Source organism: Stegostoma tigrinum, unplaced genomic scaffold (assembly GCF_030684315.1).
Source record: "Stegostoma tigrinum isolate sSteTig4 unplaced genomic scaffold, sSteTig4.hap1 scaffold_160, whole genome shotgun sequence".
Lineage (NCBI taxonomy): Eukaryota > Metazoa > Chordata > Chondrichthyes > Orectolobiformes > Stegostomatidae > Stegostoma > Stegostoma tigrinum.
This window is the reverse complement of record NW_026728101.1, coordinates 112,965-132,507: the sequence shown is the minus strand read 5'-3', so window position 1 is coordinate 132,507 and position 19,543 is coordinate 112,965.

Here is a 19,543-nt window from a genome sequence, read left to right as displayed (position 1 = left end):
CTCAGTCACTGCACCCCATTTCACTCAGCCACTGCATCCCATTTCACTCAGTCACTGCATCGCATTCCACTCAATCACTGCATCCTATTTCACTCAGTCACTGCAACCCGTTTCCAAAAGTCACTGCGTCTCCTTTCCTTCAGCCGCTGCATCCCAATTCCCTCAGTCACTGCATCCCATTTCACGCAGTCACTGCATCCCATTTCACTCAGTCACTGCATCCCATTTCACTCAGCCACTGCATCCCATTTCACCTCGTCCACTGCATCACATTTCACTCAGTCACTGCATCACATTTCACTCAGTCACTGCATCCCATTTCACTCAGTCACTGCCTCCCATTTCACTCAGTCACTGCATCCCATTTCCCAAAGTCACTGCATCACATTTCCCAAAGTCACTGCATCCCATTTCACTCAGTCACTGACTCCCATTTCACTCAGTCACTCCATCCCATTTCACTCAGACACTCCAACCCATTTCAGTCAGTCACTGCATCCCATTTGCCATCGTCACTGCATCTCCTTTCCTCAGTCACTCCATCCCATTTCAGTCAGTCACTGCACCCCATTTCACTCAGTCACTGCATCCCATTTCCCACATTCAGTGGGTCTCCTTTCCCTCTGTCACTGCATCCCATTTCACTCAGTCACTGCATCACATTTCACTCAGTCATTGCAACCCTTTTCCCACAGTCACTGCATCTCCATTCCCTCAGTCACTGCATCGCATTACCCTCAGTCACAGCATCCCACTTCACTCAGTCAGAGCATCCCAATTCCCTCAGTCACTGCATCCCATTTCACGCAGTCACTGCATCCCATTTCACTCAGCCACTGTATCCCATTTCACTCAGCGACTGCATCCCATTTCATTCCGTCCACTGCATCACATTTCACTCAGTCACTGCCTCACATTTCACTCAGTCACTGCATCACATTTCACTCAGTCACTGCATCCCATTTCACTCAGTCACTGCATCCCATTTCACTCAGTCAATGCATCCCATTTCACTCAGTCACTGCCTCCCATTTCACTCAGTCACTGCCTCCCATTTCACTCAGTCACTGCATCCCATTTGCCATCGTCACTGCATCTCCTTTCCTCAGTCACTCCATCCCATTTCAGTCAGTCACTGCACCCCATTTCACTCAGTCACTGCATCCCATTTCCCACATTCAGTGGGTCTCCTTTCCCTCTGTCACTGCATCCCATTTCACTCAGTCACTGCATCACATTTCACTCCAGTCATTGCAACCCTTTTCCCACAGTCACTGCATCTCCATTCCCTCAGTCACTGCATCGCATTACCCTCAGTCACAGCATCCCACTTCACTCAGTCAGAGCATCCCAATTCCCTCAGTCACTGCATCCCATTTCACGCAGTCACTGCATCCCATTTCACTCAGCCACTGTATCCCATTTCACTCAGTGACTGCATCCCATTTCATTCCGTCCACTGCATCACATTTCACTCAGTCACTGCCTCACATTTCACTCAGTCACTGCATCACATTTCACTCAGTCACTGCATCCCATTTCACTCAGTCAATGCATCCCATTTCACTCAGTCACTGCCTCCCATTTCACTCAGTCACTGCCTCACATTTCACTCAGTCACTGCATCACATTTCACTCAGTCACTGCATCCCATTTCACTCAGTCACTGCATCCCATTTCCATCAGTCACTGCATTCCATTTCCATCAGTCACTGCATCCCATTCCACTCAGTCACTGCATCCCATCTCACTCAGTCACTGCATCTCCTTTCCCTCAGTCAGTGCATCTCCTTTCCCTCAGTCAGTGCATCTCCTTTCTCGCAGTCACCGCATCTCCTTTCCTGCAGTCACTGCATCTCATTACCCTCACTCACTGCATCCGATGACCCTCACTCACTGCATCCCATGACCCTCACTCACTGCATCCCATTACCCTCAGTCACTGCATCCCATTGCCCTCAGTCACTGCATCCCATTACCAAGAGTCACTGCATGCCATTTCCCACAGTCAGTGAATCTCCTTTCCCTCAGTCGCTGCATCCCATTTCCATCAGTCACTGTATCCCATTTCCCTCAGACACTGCATCCCATTTCCCTCAGTCAGTGCATCCCATTTCCATAAGTCACTGCATCCCATCTCCACAAGCCACTGCATCCCATTTCACTGAGTCACTGAATCGCATTTGTTGTTCTCACTTGAATGCAATGGTCATGAATCTCCTCCAATGGCTGGTCATGTATTTCCAATGCAAAATTTTACCAAGTTTTGATTTTCAATTTTGATTACATGTGTCTCCTCTATTCTATAAGATGCTGCAATAAACTCAAATTTGACAAATCATAATTCAACCACCATTACCTACAGAGTTAATTTCATCAAACAGATCCAATTAGAATTGTCCCATTCCCAAATCCTGATTCAAGTTTTTCTAATTATGGGCCACGTGGTTAAGAAAAAAGACACTTAGAATCAGAGAGATGTACAGTCGGGAAACAGATCCTTTGGCCCAATTTGTCTATGTTGACCAGATATCCTAAATTAATTTAGTCCCATTTGCCAGCATTTGGCCCATATTCCTCTCAACCCGTCTTATTCATATACCCATCCACATGCCTTTTAAACGTACAAGCCTCCACCACTTCCTCTGGCAGCTCATTCCATACATGCACCACTATGAAAAAAATCCGGTCCATTTTAAATCTTCCCTATCTCATTTTTAACCTATTCCCTCCAGTTTTGGATTCCAGCAACTCGGGGAAAAGATCTTGGCTGTTCGCTCTATCCATGTCCCTCGTAATTGTATAAACTTCTATATGGTCAGCCCTGAACTCCAAAGTTCCAAGAAATAGCTGCCTGTTCAAGCCCACGGTATACCTCCAACCTCCGATGCTGGCAACATCCTTGTAAATCTTCTCTGAACCCTTTCAAGTTTACAACATACAACAATACAGCGCACAACAGGCCTTCGGCCCTCAATGTTGCGCCGACATCCTTCCTCTCGCAAGGAGACCAAAATCGATTGCAGTATTCCAAAAGCAGCCGAACCAACGTCCTACATGGCTGCTAAGTGATCTCCCAACTCCTATACTCAATGCACTGACGAATAAAGGCGAGCACACCAAATATCTCCTCCATATCCTTTCTACCAGTGGCTGTACTTTGATGGAACTACGAAACTGCACTCCAGCGTCTCTTTATTAAGCAACACTCCCCACAACCTTCAGTGTAAACGTGCTGCCCTGATTTGCCTTTCCAAAATGTAGCACCTCACATTTGTCTGACCTCAACACCATCTGCCATTCCTCAGTTTATTCGCCCTTGTCAATGTCCCATTGTATTCTGAGGTGACCTTCTTGGCTGGCTACTACACCTTCAATCATTGGGAAACTTATTAACCACACCTTCTATTTTCATATCCAAATCATTGCATCACTTCAACTCCCCCTCCCACTCCCTGAATGACATGTCCATCCTGGGCCTCTTCCAGTGTCACAACCAAACCACCCAGAAACTGGAGGAGCAGCACCTCATATTCCGCCTCGGGAGCTTCCAACTCAATAGCCTCAATATGGACTTGGCCACCCTCAAAATCTCCCCACCCGCCAGCCTCATCCCAAGACTAGTTCCTCCCCTCATCCCCGCCTCCATGACCTGTCCGCCTTCTCTCCCACCTATCCACTCTTCCCACCTCACTGACCAACTCCCACCACTGATTGGAATTATTTTTCTTTTCACACTTCATCAGCTCGACATTATTTCTAAAATCTATTTTCCAATTTTGGAAAAAGTGAGATAAAGAGAAGTAAAAGAAGTTACATTCTTACCACTCGGGAAATCTCTGCATATTCTTCTGTTGAAAGGCCGCCAAGGAACGATGCAATTCTTTTGTCACAAACACTGTGAGGGAGACATCTTTTTCGGTTCCACTAACTCCACCCTAAGGAAGACAAACCCACTTGACATATCTAGTGACTTAAAGCATACTCTATTGTTGCCCAAGGTGGAGAGCTGGATGAACACAGCAGGCCAAGCAGCATCAGAGGAGCAAGAAAGCTGATGTTTCGGGACGAGACCCTACTTCAGAAAATTGGCGCTGGAGAATCTGAGATAACAAGGTGCAGAGCCGGATGATACTGCTTGGCCTGCTGTGTTCATCCAGCTTTCCACCTTCTTATCTCAGATTCTCCAGCATCTGCAGTTCCTACTACCTCTATTGTTGCCCTTTCACTTGACTGAACTAATATGAGCCAGTAGTTTTGTTTAGGCTCGTGTAATCTTACAGTTATTGGCCTGTACAAAATCCTGAATTAATTTTGATCGACTGACGGGAGGAGATGAATTTTATAGAAATTTTTGTTTTCTACCAATTTGCAGAGGGCATCGTGGGCGATTGAAGGACAGTGTTATTATCCTCCAGGTCTGCGGACTGCATCATTACCAACTTGCCCATTTGCATACACATACAATATTCATTATGTACCAAAAAAACATAATAAACCAATACTGCGTACTAAAAACAACGCTCACATATCAATGGAAATTTAAATATTTATCATAGAGTTTGAAGGATTGAATTCAATGATACAAAGCAAAAACCAGTGAAGATGAGTGCAGTTGGTCAGCACTTTTGCCACTAACTGGAGGTTGGCAGTTTGAGGCCACCCAGGAACAAGCAAGCTCTGTCTAACTCCAAGGGCAGCACGGTGGCTCAGTGGTTAGCACTGCTGACTCACAGCGCCAGGGACCCAGGTTCGATCCCACCGTTGGGCAATCTTCTGTGCGGAGTTTGTACATTCTGCCCATGCCTGCATGGGTTCCTGCTGGGTGCTCTGGTTTCCTCCCACAGTCCAAAGATGTGCAGGCTCAGTGTATGGGCCATGCCAAACTTGCCAATTGTGTTTAGGGATGTGCAGATTAGGTGTGTTAGTCATGGGAAATGTAGGGTTACTGAGGAAAGGGTCGGGGGATGAGTCAGGGTGAGATGCTCTTTGGAGGGTGGCTGTGGACTTCTTGGGTCAAAAGGGGCTTGTTTCCACACCGTAGGGATTCTATGATATGGAAGTATCTTTTGAAGTGGACATTCATGGGTATGCTGTAACAGAGACCTTGAAATACTGCACAACAAATATTTGGAACTAGACTGTCAATTCAGACATAGCATCAAAAGAGGTCATGGAAGTTGTCACCGATATAAAGCAGGATTGATGAAAATCCAGCAGGAAATGGTGTCAAAAGGCACAGTATCTTTTATTCACCTCCAGTTATTTTGTCCAAGGCACTGGATGCTGGCAGGATTGGAACATTTAAGAAATGCTTCACAAATCACATATAAGGACCTGCACATCTTTGAACAATGGGAGGAAACTGCAGCACCTGGCAGAAGCCCCTCGCAGACGCGGGGAGGACGTGTCAATTCCACACAGATAGTTACCCAAGACTGGAATCTCAATTGGCTCCCCAGTGCACGAGCAGCTCTAACCACTGAGCAACTGCCTTGCCCAGAAGGGGTTTTATCAGCGCATACATTATTTGGGGAAAGACAGATCCAATCCTGTATGTCCAACCAAAATAACATATTGTAGATATCATGACAACAATCATAAATGATTTTGAATAAGTAAATCAAAAAAATTAAAACTGTTTCCAAGCCGAAATACGAGATATGGTGCAGTTAAGATGAATAGTGCAACAACAAAAAGGCCATATTTTATGTGACCATCGGTAACACTTGAAAACTTGCAACAATTCGTCGCCAGTAGTGCTCTGAAGTGGCTTGATGATGCACTCCTTCATACACTGGAATGAAACTCCAAAGATCACAAATTCTCCTTCAATACCGTGTTATAACAGTGACTGCATCAACCTGTATTTATGGGCCTGACTGGAAACCCACACAACATGCATAAACAAAAAAATAATCTAAGGTGACAGGAGAAAAAAAAGTCTGTATGCAACGTCTTTGAAAAGCAATTATTTGTAGCGGCTGCAAGCCCAGAAGGAATCTCGTTTCGCAGATTATATTCATTTGCACTGCAGGTCATGCCAGTCAGAATCAGTTTTCGTTTCATGACAGATAACTAAAATGTCCATTACAATGAACTTTGGTTGATCAGAAGATTTTAAGTAAGGACGATGTCTTGTGTGAGCTGACGGCATTCGGGGATGGAGAAGGTACATGCACTGCTGGCATCTTGACACCATTGAATGAGCAAGCGTGGACGCAAAGGTTGTAACAGCTAACAATTGTACAGGCAATATCTTTTGAGCTCCTTCCGAGCAGGCCTGTAATACTCTAAAGCTGTGCCAGACCCTCACTTTCTCCACCTTACGTACGCTGCCTTTTCTTTTTGACAAGAAGCACCTCTGCACCCGTCATCCAAGGCTCCTTAATCTTACCCCTTCTTATCTGTCTCAGAGGAACAAATTTAGACATCACTCCCAACAACTGCTCCTTGAACAGCCTCCACATGTCTGCTGCGCCCTTTCTGTGGAACAATTGCTCCCAATCTGTACTTCCCAACTCCTGTCTGATAGCGTCATAGTTTCCTTGACCCCAGTGAAATATCTTCCCCTGGTAACTGCTCCTTTCACTTTCCATGGCTATGGTAAATGTGAGGCTCTTGCGGTCACTGTCGCCAAAGTGTTCTCCCACCACGAGATCTGACACATGTCCTGGCTCATTGCCGAGCACCAAATCCAAAATGGCCTCCCGCCTCGTCGGCCTGTCCACATACTGAGTCAGGAAACCCTCCTGAACACACCTGACAAAAACGGCTCCATCCAAACCATCTGCACTCAGGAGGTTTCAATCTATATTGGGAAAGTTGAAGTCACCCTGAACAACAACCCTGATACGTTTGCACTTTTCAACAATCTGCCGGCCAATGAGTTCTTCGATCTCCCAACTGCTATTTGGGGTCTGTAGAAAACCCCCAGTGAAGTGACTGCTGCCTTGCTGTTTCGAACTTCCACCCACACTGACTCAGTCGACAAACCTTCCTTGGCAACCTCAGTCCATACCACCGCAGTAGACGAGTCCTCAAAGGTTATTTCAGCCGCCGTTCTACTGTCCTTGACCAACAAAGCCACACCTCCCCCTCTTTTACCACCTTCCCAGACCTTAATGAAAGATCTAAACCCGAGAACCTGCAACATCCATTCCTGACCCTGCTCTATCCATGCCTCCGAAATGGCCACAACATCGAAGTCCCAGGTACCTATCCAAGCTGCAAGCTCATCTACATTATTCCGGATACTCCCGGCATTAAAGTCGTCACACTTCAATCCAGCTTGCTGTCTGCCAGCACACTTCTGTGACAGTGAGGTCCTGACCATGTCCTCCCTACGCTCATCCTCCTGTGTACTAGGACTACACCTCAGTTTCCCATCCCCCTTCTGAGCTCGTTTAAATCCACACGAATGGCACTAGCCAATTTCCCACCCAGGATATTCGTGCCCCTCTCATTCAAGTGGAGACTGTCCTGTTTGTACAGGTCCCACCTTCCCCAGAACGAGCCCCAATTGTCCAGGTACCTGAAGCCCTCCCACCTGCACCATCCCTGCAGCCACGTCTTCAGCTGAAATCTCTCCCTGTTCTTTGCCTCGCTATCACGTGGTACGGGTGACAAACCAGAGATGACCACTCTGTTTGTTCTAGCTCTCGGCTTCCACCCTAGCTCCCTCAAATCCTGCCTGACATCCCTATCCCTCTTTCTACATATGCCGTTGGTGCCTATGTGGATCACGACTTGGGGCCGGTCACCCTCTCCCCTCATGACCCGAAAGAGACGATCCGAGACATCACAGACCCTGGCACCTGGTAGGCAACACACCAATCGTGAGTCTCTTTCGTTCCCGGCAAATCTGCTATCAGTCCCTCGAACTATTGAGTCCCCAATGACTATCACTCTCTTCCTATCCCCCCCGTCCCAACTCTGCAAGAGGGACAGACTCTGTGCCAGAGACCTGCACCCTACTGCATACCCCTGCTAACTCGTCCCCCGGAACAGTATCCAAAATGGTATAGTTGTTTTTCAGGGGAGCTACTGCAGAGGATTTCAGGGGAACGACCACAGGGGAAGGTTAGTCAAGCTACACCTGGTAAACGTACATTTTTGGCTGAAGAAACATGTGTTTCAATGTGAGCTAATGGAAGAAGCCATGGAGTCAAAGCTAAACATTTCGACAATAAGACAACCATTCTTAAAAGCAGCACACAGCGTGAAAAAGAAATGAGCTGCTTTAATATCCACTTAAAATTTATGTGGAATATCAGATGGAATTTTCTTATTGACTCCATTGTGCAATCATGTCGAGCTAAAAATGTTAACTGCATTAATTAATACTAACCAGAAACGGACTTTGTAGTAAATGGTTTGACGATTTTCTGTATCTGGAACATCCCTTTTCCTTCACGAACGAAGATCGTACCAACCTATGGTCCAAAACTGTGAGTCAAACGGATGGGACACATAATCTTTAAATTCCTCATCAAAACAGTCTCATCGTATGGTTTTGTGCAATAAAAGAGAAAGAATAAACATGTTTCCCACAATTTTGCTGATATTTATGAACAGAATGCTCAAATTCAAAAAGTTTGGGCTGGCATGTCTGCTTCCTCCAGCCTGTTTAAACTGTTACATTCAATGTGAAATTTGTGATAAGTTTTAGCACACAGGTCTTTGTGATCTGCGCCACCACCTTCTATTAGTCATACATGCTTTCCCCCTCTTCCTGTAATACATTCCTTGAAGTGTTCAATGAGATTTTGATTTTAAATCTTATCGTCATATTCTTTTGATTCTCAAGCATCAATGAATCTGATGTTGCCGCCATTCCATGCAGTGCACAGCACGTCAAACAGGAGTCTTACTCTTGCCATGAGCACTGAGGTAGTATGGGGTCACAACTGTCTCATAGTTCAGAATGAAATTCTACATATAGGGCTATGAAGAGTCATGCAGTTAATTTTATTTGACATGCTATTTCTTTTCTTCACAAATATGCTGGATTTCAAGTGATCTTCACCCTCATTTAAAATGAATTCAATATCCAACCATCTGTAAAACTAGCATATCCAAATTTTAATTTGAGTTCAGTGTTACACAAATATATGACTTTTTTTAAAATTATGTTCGAGTCAACATTAACATTTCATTCCCTGACAGCGGGTGAACTTACTTTTAAACTCCAATTTTCCTTCGGTATTAATGGAGAGGTGAGCCTTTTTGCAAGCACCGAAAGGCTGCACCAGTTTATGCTAAAACTTACGGAACTGTAAGTTTCACAAATATGTTCCTATTAAACACTAATTCCTATTGAAGCAGTATGAGCTAAATTCATTCAACTGGCCAGCCAAAACGGTCAAGATTTTAAAAGCAAGCAACTATTTTGAAGTCACTCTTCGAACTAAATTCCATCTTGGTGTGTGAGAGTCCATAGGTTCCTCACTCTCAACGAACCATTCAACTGTCATGCAATTACTCAAACACACAGACAAAAAACATCAATGTTAACAGTCACTAAGATTTTGAGAGTGATTTGGAATTCGTACTCAATACCCCCTGGGGAAAATCTGTTCCAATCTGGATAGTACTCACTTATCCCACCTACCTTCCCCAGCACCTCCTCCCCCTCCACACTATTTGTTTCTGAGCTCCCTTCCACCCTCCATTTCTCAGGAAGGGTCCAGACCCAAAACCTCAACTTTCTTGAGCCTCTGATGCTGCCTGCCCTGCTGTGTTCCTCCAGCTCCACAATGTGTTATCTCAGACACCAACATTGGCAGTTCTTACTATCTGTATAACTCATTCTCACCTTGTCACAAGTGATTTATACTCATTATCTTTTCAGATGACGCATGTACATGTATATACATAAATATACATATTGCACATTTATGCCTGAACCACTAACCTCGAGGATATTTTAAAAGAGTCTCTTCATATCTGCATGAAAGAGAAATTATCAAGGTCATAACTTTCATTTTAGGAATAACTCGAACATTCAAAGTACTCACAGTCAGTGTCCCATTTCCTTGACCAGTCAATTTGATGTGAATCTTTCTTCCAAGTGGAAACTATAACAGCAATTATACTTGAGAGTCAAACACTTCATTGCATCACCAATATTTCCTTGTCTGTTGAAGCATAAGATAATGAAATAATCATGGACAGATTGGCCAACAGTGTAATTTAATGTGTGTTATGGCAACTCAAAATCACAACCATTGAAGTGATCTTTAAAAAGCTGTTGTCATACAACTGAGCACTTTTTGAGATGCAGTGATGAACATACTTCCTGAGATGCAAATAATATATGCCAAATTAATTCCAAAGAAGACCTTTACAATTAAGAAGAAGCAAAAAATCTCTTTACATTGCGAAGCTTGTCAGATTGCGATTAGTCAATGGAAATCGTTCAGAACAATTATTTATTCCCAGATGAAAAGGAAGTGTATACATTTCATGACAACAAAATGTGAGGCTGGATGAACACAGCAGCCCAAGCAGCATCTCAGGAGCACTTTTGTCCTCCTGAGATGCTGCTTGGCCTGCTGTGTTCATCCAGCCTCACATTTTGTTGTCTTGGATTCTCCAGCATCTGCAGTTCCCATTATCTCGTATACATTTCATTTTCACATCTTATCCAAGAGAGAAAAAAAAACACCTTCATGAAAGCATTGTCAAACAAGAAGACTCACAAAAAAAGTCATTTGGCCCATTGAATATTCCTCCATCATTCGGTGAGATCATGGTTGATCTCATTACATTTATCATGACACAGCATTTCCACCAAACCCTCCTTATAGCTAATACATTCCGATCCAAGTAACATCCTGGTAAATCTCTGTTTCTGTGCCATGCCTTGTCTTTCTAAATATTTATTCAGTCATCTACAAATTTAGCCACAGCACATGCACCTCTTTCTTCCAAGTCATGAATAAACAAGCACAAGAGCTGTGGTTCCTTCAGCGCGACCTCATTTCTTACTGACAAGCCAACCCTGGCATCTCTGTCCATTTGTACCGGAGATAATCGGAACTGCAGATGCTTCAGAATCCAAGGTAACAACGTGTGGATCTGGATGAACACAGCAGGATGAACACACAGAAGTAGAAGGGTCTCGGCACCAAACGTCAGCTTTTACGCTCCTGAGATGCTGCTTGGCCTGCTGTGCTCATCCAGCTCCACACTTTGTGATCTCTGCCCATTTGCCTGTTCTTTCTATCGGACATGAATCATTGGCTATTTCGTTCCCAACACTTATCCCCGAACAACCACCTCTCTGTGATACCCAGAGTGATGTATCTGTCAATTTCAATCTGCACCACAAACTCATTCACTTTGTTTCATACACTCCCTGCAATTCAATACAAGATCTTCAGTCTGGCATTTACAGCCACCCGTCTTATCTGCTGCAGCTGAAGTGAGACTCCTGACCATTTCCATACTTTTTGTCCTATTACTTGCTCTGGAAACTTTGCTGAGCACTTACCAGCTTCTAACTTTTTCCACAATTTTCCATGCAACTGAGCTCACCCACTCCACACTTTTTATTTTAACGCCCTAGCCCCAGACCTAGCTCTGTATTTTGCCAGGAGACTTGTCCCAATATGATTCTCGTCAAGCCTACAACACCAGAACGACTCCCTCCTTCCCCATACCCATGCCAATGTCCCATGAATTCTAACACATTTCTGCCATGCCACCATTTGAACAATGTACATCTATAATTATGTTCACACCGGGCCAAATTGCTCAGATAATAATCCAGAGATTATTACCATTCTGGTTCTGCTTTCTCACCTCAGCACCTCGGTGCTCATAATCCCTCAGCAGAACATCTTTCCTCTTTCTTCCATATCAATGGTACCTGTGTGGACCACGATAGCTGGATTTCTACTCCTCCCACTTCAAGTTCCTTTGTAGCCGAGATGGAATATCCTGAACCTGGGCACCAGGCAGGCAACACTACTTTCGAGACTCTCGATCCTGGTCACAACGAACAGTGTTCATTCTCCAAACTATACTACCTCTGATTATAACCACATTTCACTTTTTATCCCCTCCTGAATGTCCCCCCTGTACCACAGTGCTATAGTCAGTTTACTCATCTTCCCTATACCCTGCACTCTCATCCACACAGGAAGAAAGAATCTCAAACCTGTTAGATAAGATCAAAGGCCAAGGTTCCTTCTGCACTACATCCTGGATCCTTCCACCTGCCCTGGTCTTTGTCACAGTCTCGCGTCTCTGGCCACTGGCCGAGTTTCAGCTCGTTAATCTAAGGTGTGTGACTGTCTCCTGAAGCACAGCATTCCCTGGTAACTCTGCCCCACATGATTTGTTGATTGGTCAAAACTGAGATTCCAGTTCATCAACCCCGAGCTGGAGTATGGGGCCTGACCACTCGCCCGTCATGTAGGTATAAATCATCATCTGGCCTGGCATCTCCATTTCAATTACTTCGATCTCAATTTGATTTGAAAACATTCTGGTCTTTTAGTTTGTAGCCTGTGAATATTTCTCCGATTTACTTTCAATCTGAAAGCGACCGATAATAGATTCTTAAACCAGTAGCGATCACCAACCAATGAACCTGGTTCACCCTCTCGGTCCCTGATTCTGGCTTCAATTCACCCTGTCTCAAAAAAAAAATGCTTATGAACTATCACGCAAAAAAAACAAGCAAATGGCACCTCTTACCCTCTGCACTGACTTACCGCATTGCCACCAAGTTCCCCAAAATATATATTCAGTTGGTGCATTTCACTCGAGATGTCATCTCTTCTTCCAGAACGTGCAAAGCATACTGATCCATAGCAATATACTACCTTCAAAACCTCAGCTCTTAGCTTATTACTTTTGAGTACAGTCTCAATGCTTTCTCAAAGTCCAAACACAACACATTTCCTGGTTTTCCTCTATTAATTCTCCTCCCAAAACTTCCTCCAAAAACCCAAACAAATTAGCTCTTTCATCAGGCTATGGTGATTCTGTTTGATTAGATGACGATTTTCCAAATGTCCTGCTATTATTTTCTTCCCCTAAATTAATAGGCAACGAATTTGAAAATGTGGCCTCTGGTCGTAAAATCTTTCACAATATTAAGGGAGTGCTGCACTGTCACTGGAGGCCCCAAACCCCAACTCTTCCTCCGGTACATTGATGACTGTATCGGCACCGCCTCTTGCTCCCCAGAGGAGCTCGAACAGTTCATCCACTTCACCAACACCTTCCACCCCAACCTTCAGTTCACCTGGGCCATCTCCAGCACATCCCTCACCTTCCTGGACCTCTCAGTCTCCATTTCAGGCAACCAGCTTGTAACTGATGTCCATTTCAAGCCCACCGACTCCCACAGCTACCTAGAATACACCTCCTCCCACCCACCATCCTGCAAAAATTCCATTCCCTATTCCCAATTCCTCCGCCTCCGCCGCTTCTGCTCCCACGATAAGACATTCCACTCCCGCACATCCCAGATGTCCAGGTTCTTCAAGGACCGCAACTTTCCCCCCACAGTGATCGAGAACGCTCTTGACCGCATCTCCCATATTTCCCGCCACACATCCCTCACACCCCGCCCCCGCCAAAACCGCCGAAAGAGGATCCCCCACGTTCTCACACACCACCCCACCAACCTGCGGATACAACGCATCATCCTCTGACACTTTCGCCATCTACAAACTGACCCCACCACCCAACACATTTTTCCATCCCCACCCCTGTCTGCTTTCCAGAGAGACCACTCTCTCCGTGACTCCCTTGTTCGCTCCACACTGCCCTCCAACCTCACCACACCCGGCACCTTCCCCTGCAACCGCAGGAAATGCTACACTTGCCCCACACCACCTCCCTCATCCCTATCCCAGGCCCCAAGATGACATTCCACATTAAGCAGAGGTTCACCTGCACATCTGCCAATGTGGTATACTGCATCCACTGTACCCGGTGTGCCTTCCTCTACATTGGGAAAACCAAGCGGAGGCTTGGGGACCCCTTTGCAGAACACCTCCACTCAGTTCGCAACAAACAACTGCACCTCCCAGTCGCAAAACATTTCCACTCCCCCTCCCATTCTTTGGATGACATGGCCATCATGGGCCTCCTGCAGTGCCACAATGATGCCACCCGAAGGTTGCAGGAACAACAACTCATATTCCGCCTGGGAACCCTGCAGCATAATGGTATCAACGTGGACTTCACCAGCTTCAAAATCTCCCCTTCCCCAACCGCATCCCTAAACCAGCCCAATTCGTCCCCTCCCGCCACTGCACCACACAACCAGCCCAACTCTTCCCCTTCACCCACTGCATCCCAAAACGAGTCCAACCTGTCTCTGCCTCCCTAACCTGCTCTTCCTCTCACCCATCCCTTCCTCCCACCCCAAGCCGCACCCCCATCTACCTACTAACCTCATCCCACCTCCTTGACCTGTCCGTCTTCCCTGGACTGACCTCTCCCCTCCCTACCTCCCAGCCTATAGTCTCTCCACCTATCTTCTTTTCTCTCCATCTTCAGTCCGCCTTCCCCCTCTCTCCCTATTTATTCCAGAACCCTCACCCCATCCCCCTCTCTGATGAAGGGTCCAGGCCCGAAACGTCAGCTTTTGTGCTCCTGAGATGCTGCTTCGCCTGCTGTGTTCATCCAGCCTCACACTTTATTATCTTGGATTCTCCAGCATCTGCAGTTCCCATTATCTATGGTGATTCTGTTTGATTAGATTCTGATTTTCCAAATGTCCTGCTATTATTTTCTTCATAGTTGATTGCCACATATTTCCAACAATAGATGTTAGGCTGGTTCGGTTGTAGTTATCTTTGTTTTGCCTCTCTCCTTTTTAAATAGGGATGTCACATCGGCAGTTTTCCAGCCCTCAGATGCTTCTCTCGAATCTAAAGCTTTTTGGGAAATTACAGTCAATGCATACACCGACTCTGAAGCTCATTGTTTAGAATCTTAGAAAGTAAACCATCACGGCAAAGAGTCCAATCTGCTTTCACTCCATTAGATTGTCTACTACAACTTCTCTCATGGTACTGATGGTGTGGTAGTGATGTGTTTAATTCCTCCCTGTATTCTTTAGTAATAAGGGGATCCTTGAAGTATCTTCCACTGTAAAGACTACCCTTTTCTCATTATCACTGATAATGGGAACTGCAGATGCTGGAGAATCCAAGATAACAAAGTGTGGAGCTGGATGAACACAGCAGGCCAAGCAGCATTTCAGGAGCACAAAAGCTGACGTTTCAGGCCTAGACCCTTATCTCATTATCATTGTTTCTTGATTTAAAAATTAACCTGGCCGTTACAGCCTAGCATATGATTAATGGCATTACCTCGAAAATCTTCTTGGCTAAAGTGTTCAATAAATTGCTACAACCTGAAAGAAGTAATTCTCCCCCTAAATTAATAGGCAACCAATTTGAAAATGTGGCCTCTGATCGTAAAATCTTTCACAAATGGGAGTAATCTCCACGGATATACACTATCAAGCCTCTTCAGAATCTTACATGTTGAAAAAATCAGATTTTTAAAAATCTTATAAACTCCAATGAATGTCGTCCCACCCTGCCCAACTTTCATAAGCATAGCAATCCCCTACGCCATTTCCGAAATCAACCCAGTCAACATGAGGTGTTCGGCCTCCGCAGCACTCGCTCTGTGGCCGTACATGACTTGTAAGTTACCATCCTGCTGCTACGACTCTACTTCTATTTACGATGCAGTCCTCTGTCCATCCTCACATATTACCCTTGAACACATGGGCTCTTTTCTTTTGAGACACCTTATGAGCTGTACCTTATCAAATGCTTTGTTGAAATCTCAATGTACTACATCAACTGGTGGTCCTTCATCAGTAATGTTTGTTTCCTTCTCAAAGCACTGTAGCAAGTTTGTCAAGTATTATTTCCCCTTTATGAAAGGATGTTAACTCTGTAGGATGTTATAGCACACTCAGTACCCTGTTATTTCATCTTTCATTGCCGGCATGAACATCTACCCAGGTTGACCTAAATTGGCAATACTTGCTTGCTATTTTGTCGAAGTATCTTTCTGATAATGGTGTTATGTTCACAATCTTTCAATCCTCTGAGAATTTTCCACAATCTGAGGATTCTTGGAAGATTATCATCAGTGCCTCCATTGTATCTGTAGCTGCATTGTTCAACATGAGAGGATACAACTCATCATACCCCTTGAATATTTTCTCTACTGATTGCAGTCATGTTTGGAATTCTGTGCAGTGACATTCACTTTTAACAGTTTGCTAAATACTACCAGGAACAGAAATTGTGATCCAGGTGCAACTAAACTAAAGCTTTCAGCACGGAAGAAAGTCTTTCAATTCATTATGAACCTAATAACTCCTGAAAAGGGCAATACAATTTGCCTCAGTCCATAATGTTCTTTCTCGAACATCCTGAGATGCATTATCTGTATTTCTTCAAATTTACCACAGAATCTGTTTCAATCACCCTTTCAGCAATACGCATGACAACAATTCGGCATTCTTAGTCCCCCTGTAGCCTCCGATGCACATGTGCATTGTTAGCTGATTATTTGTTTGTGTGCCTGCTTTATTGCTCAAATGGATCAAGGTAAGTTGGTGTTCTTTTGTCATCAAAACTATTGCCACCTCACTCTCATCTTCCTTGTTTTATCCCTCTGCTGGAATCTTTAATTTGTCGACATATCTGAAATATGTTGTTGAATGGTGATAATAAACTCATATTACACTTGGGAACCCTGCAGCCCAATAGCATCAATGTGGACTTCACCAGCTTCAAAATCTCCCCTTCCCCCACCACATCCCTAAACCAGCCCAGTTCGTCCCCTCCCCCCACTGCACCACACAACCAGCCCAGCTCTTCCCCTCCACCCACTGCATCCTAAAACCAGTCCAACCTGTCTCTGCCTCCCTAACCTGTTCATCCTCTCACCCATCCCTTCCTCCCACCCCAAGCCGCACCTCCATCTCCTACCTACTAACCTCATCCCACCTCCTTGACATGTCCGTCTTCCCTGGACTGACCTATCCCCTCCCTACCTCCCCACCTATACTCTCCTCTCCACCTATCTTCTTTTCTCTCCATCTTCGGTCCGCCTCTCCCTCTCTCCCTATTTATTCCAGAACCCTCACCCCATCCCCCTCTCTGATGAAGGGTCTCGGCCCGAAACGTCAGATTTGTGCTCCTGAGATGCTGCTGGGCCTGCTGTGTTCATCCAGCCTCACGTTTCACTATGTTGTTGAATGGATTGGGTTTTGTGCCATTTCATCCCCCACGGACCCTCTACCGATGCTTTCGCTTGTTCTAACAGTTATTACCTTGCAGAGTGGAAAATGCAGTTTGAAAGCAATGGAACATTATTGATGAAGAAGTTGATGCTTAAATTGCTGTGATCTTCTAAACAACAAACTCACCTTCAATTCTTTCTCAGTCAGAGCATTATGCCGGCGCAAATGAATCGTGTTCTCAATGGGACTTACAAAAACATGGAATTGAATTTGCATATTGATTTCTTCTTCCCTCTTCAGAAATGCAATGTCGCATCGTCATGAAGCTTCCAAGGCAATGATTGTGTCCTTCAATGAAGGGAAAAGTGACTTTTAGATTCATGGAAATATTTCAGTACTTCCAAATACATGAAAGGCAAACATTCCCCCTGCATGCTGACCCAAGTCCGCAAGACTAGGGCATGACCCAGTCTCATTTTATCGTATCTTTCTGATTTTACATGCCACGGGATCATCATTGCAGTGTAACAGAAATGTTGATCATGGAAATTTATCAGCGTTTTCTTAAATAATGGCAAGTTTTCAACACCTTGCAAGTCTATGAAGGCTCAATCTCATGACACCTTGCCTGCTGCACAAAGACATTCTTACACTGCTTTCAATGTTAGGGCTCAAACAAAACACACTCATTACACAAATGCATCAACACACTACTTTCAATAGGATCTGGCTCAGGCTTGGAGGGCCGAAGGGCCTCTTCCAGTGCTGTAATTTTCTTTGTTCTTTGACCAAATAAAAAGGAAAAGGGAGGTGTACACCAGTCATCAAGAGAACAAGAGTCCCTGTAGACGCACTAACGTCAACCAGGCCAACATCCCCAGCACTGAGGCACTGACCATCCTCGATCAGCTACAATGGGCTGGACACTTCATCTGTATGACTGACACGAAACTCTCCGCATGTTGTCATCCCAGCTTCAAAACAGCAGGCGAGACCCAGATGTACAGAGGAAGCACTCGGTGATAAACTCAAGGCCTCAATGGTGAAGTGCAACATTCCTGCAGACACCTGGGAATCGCCAGCCTAAGACGGTCCAAAGCCTGAAGAGAACCTGGGAAGGCATCAAACACCTCGAGGCTTGCCTTTGGAAACAGTGGAAGCCATGCAGCCATACCAAACCTCCCTCACCCCTTCCCACGACTGCCTTCTGCCCCGAGTGCAACAGAGCCTACGGTAGCTGCATCGGTCTGTACAGCCGCCGATCAATTCAGCCTGAGAGTGGGAGAGTGTCAGAGTGTCATCCATATCTGCGAGAAACCACCATGATCATGATGTATAGTGTGCAGGGGCATCTCGTCATAGCAATTCAGAGAACAAATACAGGGCAACACAACGCTGGTGACCAAGATTAGGATTAGGGAGAATCTCAAAATCTTCTACAAGTGTCTCAGAGGGAAAGAGAAAACCCAGGGAAAACCAAGTCTCATTAGGGATGAAGAGGCAAATCAATGGTTTGAACTGGACAGCAATTGTCAGGTGTTAAACGAGAACTTCACATCAGCTTTTACATGTGAGAAGGAGCACACAATTCCCGAGCAGAATTAACAGAGACTGGGGAGATGTCAGGTGTTTTGGTGAATTTAAAATTGGACAAATCCCAGGTTTGGATGAGGTGTATGCCAAGATGCCCAGGGAGATGAGAGAAAAAATTCCACTCGCCCTCATACAGAGCTTTCAAAAGTACCAAGGGACTGGAGAACAGGTAACATAGTTCCACTTATCAAAATGCGTGACAAACATAAAGCAGAGTATTACAGACCGGTGAGTATCACATCAGTAGATAGGAAAATATTGGAGAAAATTCTGACGGCAGGCTTAATTTCCTTTGAAAGAAGCAGGGTTTGATCAGCAACGGTCAGCATAGCTTTGTCAGACGGAGGTCATGCCTCACAAACCTAGATGATCCTTTCAAAGAGGTGACAGAGTGTGCAGATGGGAGTTGATGTAGTGAAAATAGATTTCAGCAAAGACTTGGACAGGGTCCCAAATGGGAGCGTAGCAAAGAAGGTAAAGCTCGGGGGGTCCAGGAAAATACAGCAAGTTGAATCCAAAGTTACAGATTGGTCAAATGGGCAGGTCAGTGGTAGATGGGATGTTAACCCTGATCAGTCGGGTAATGCAATTTGGACAAACTAACAAGGCAAGGAATCATTCAAAGAAATGCCAGGACACTAGGAAGGTCAGAGGAATGGTGTGATCTTGGGGTACTCGTCCACAGATTCCTGAACATGGAATGGC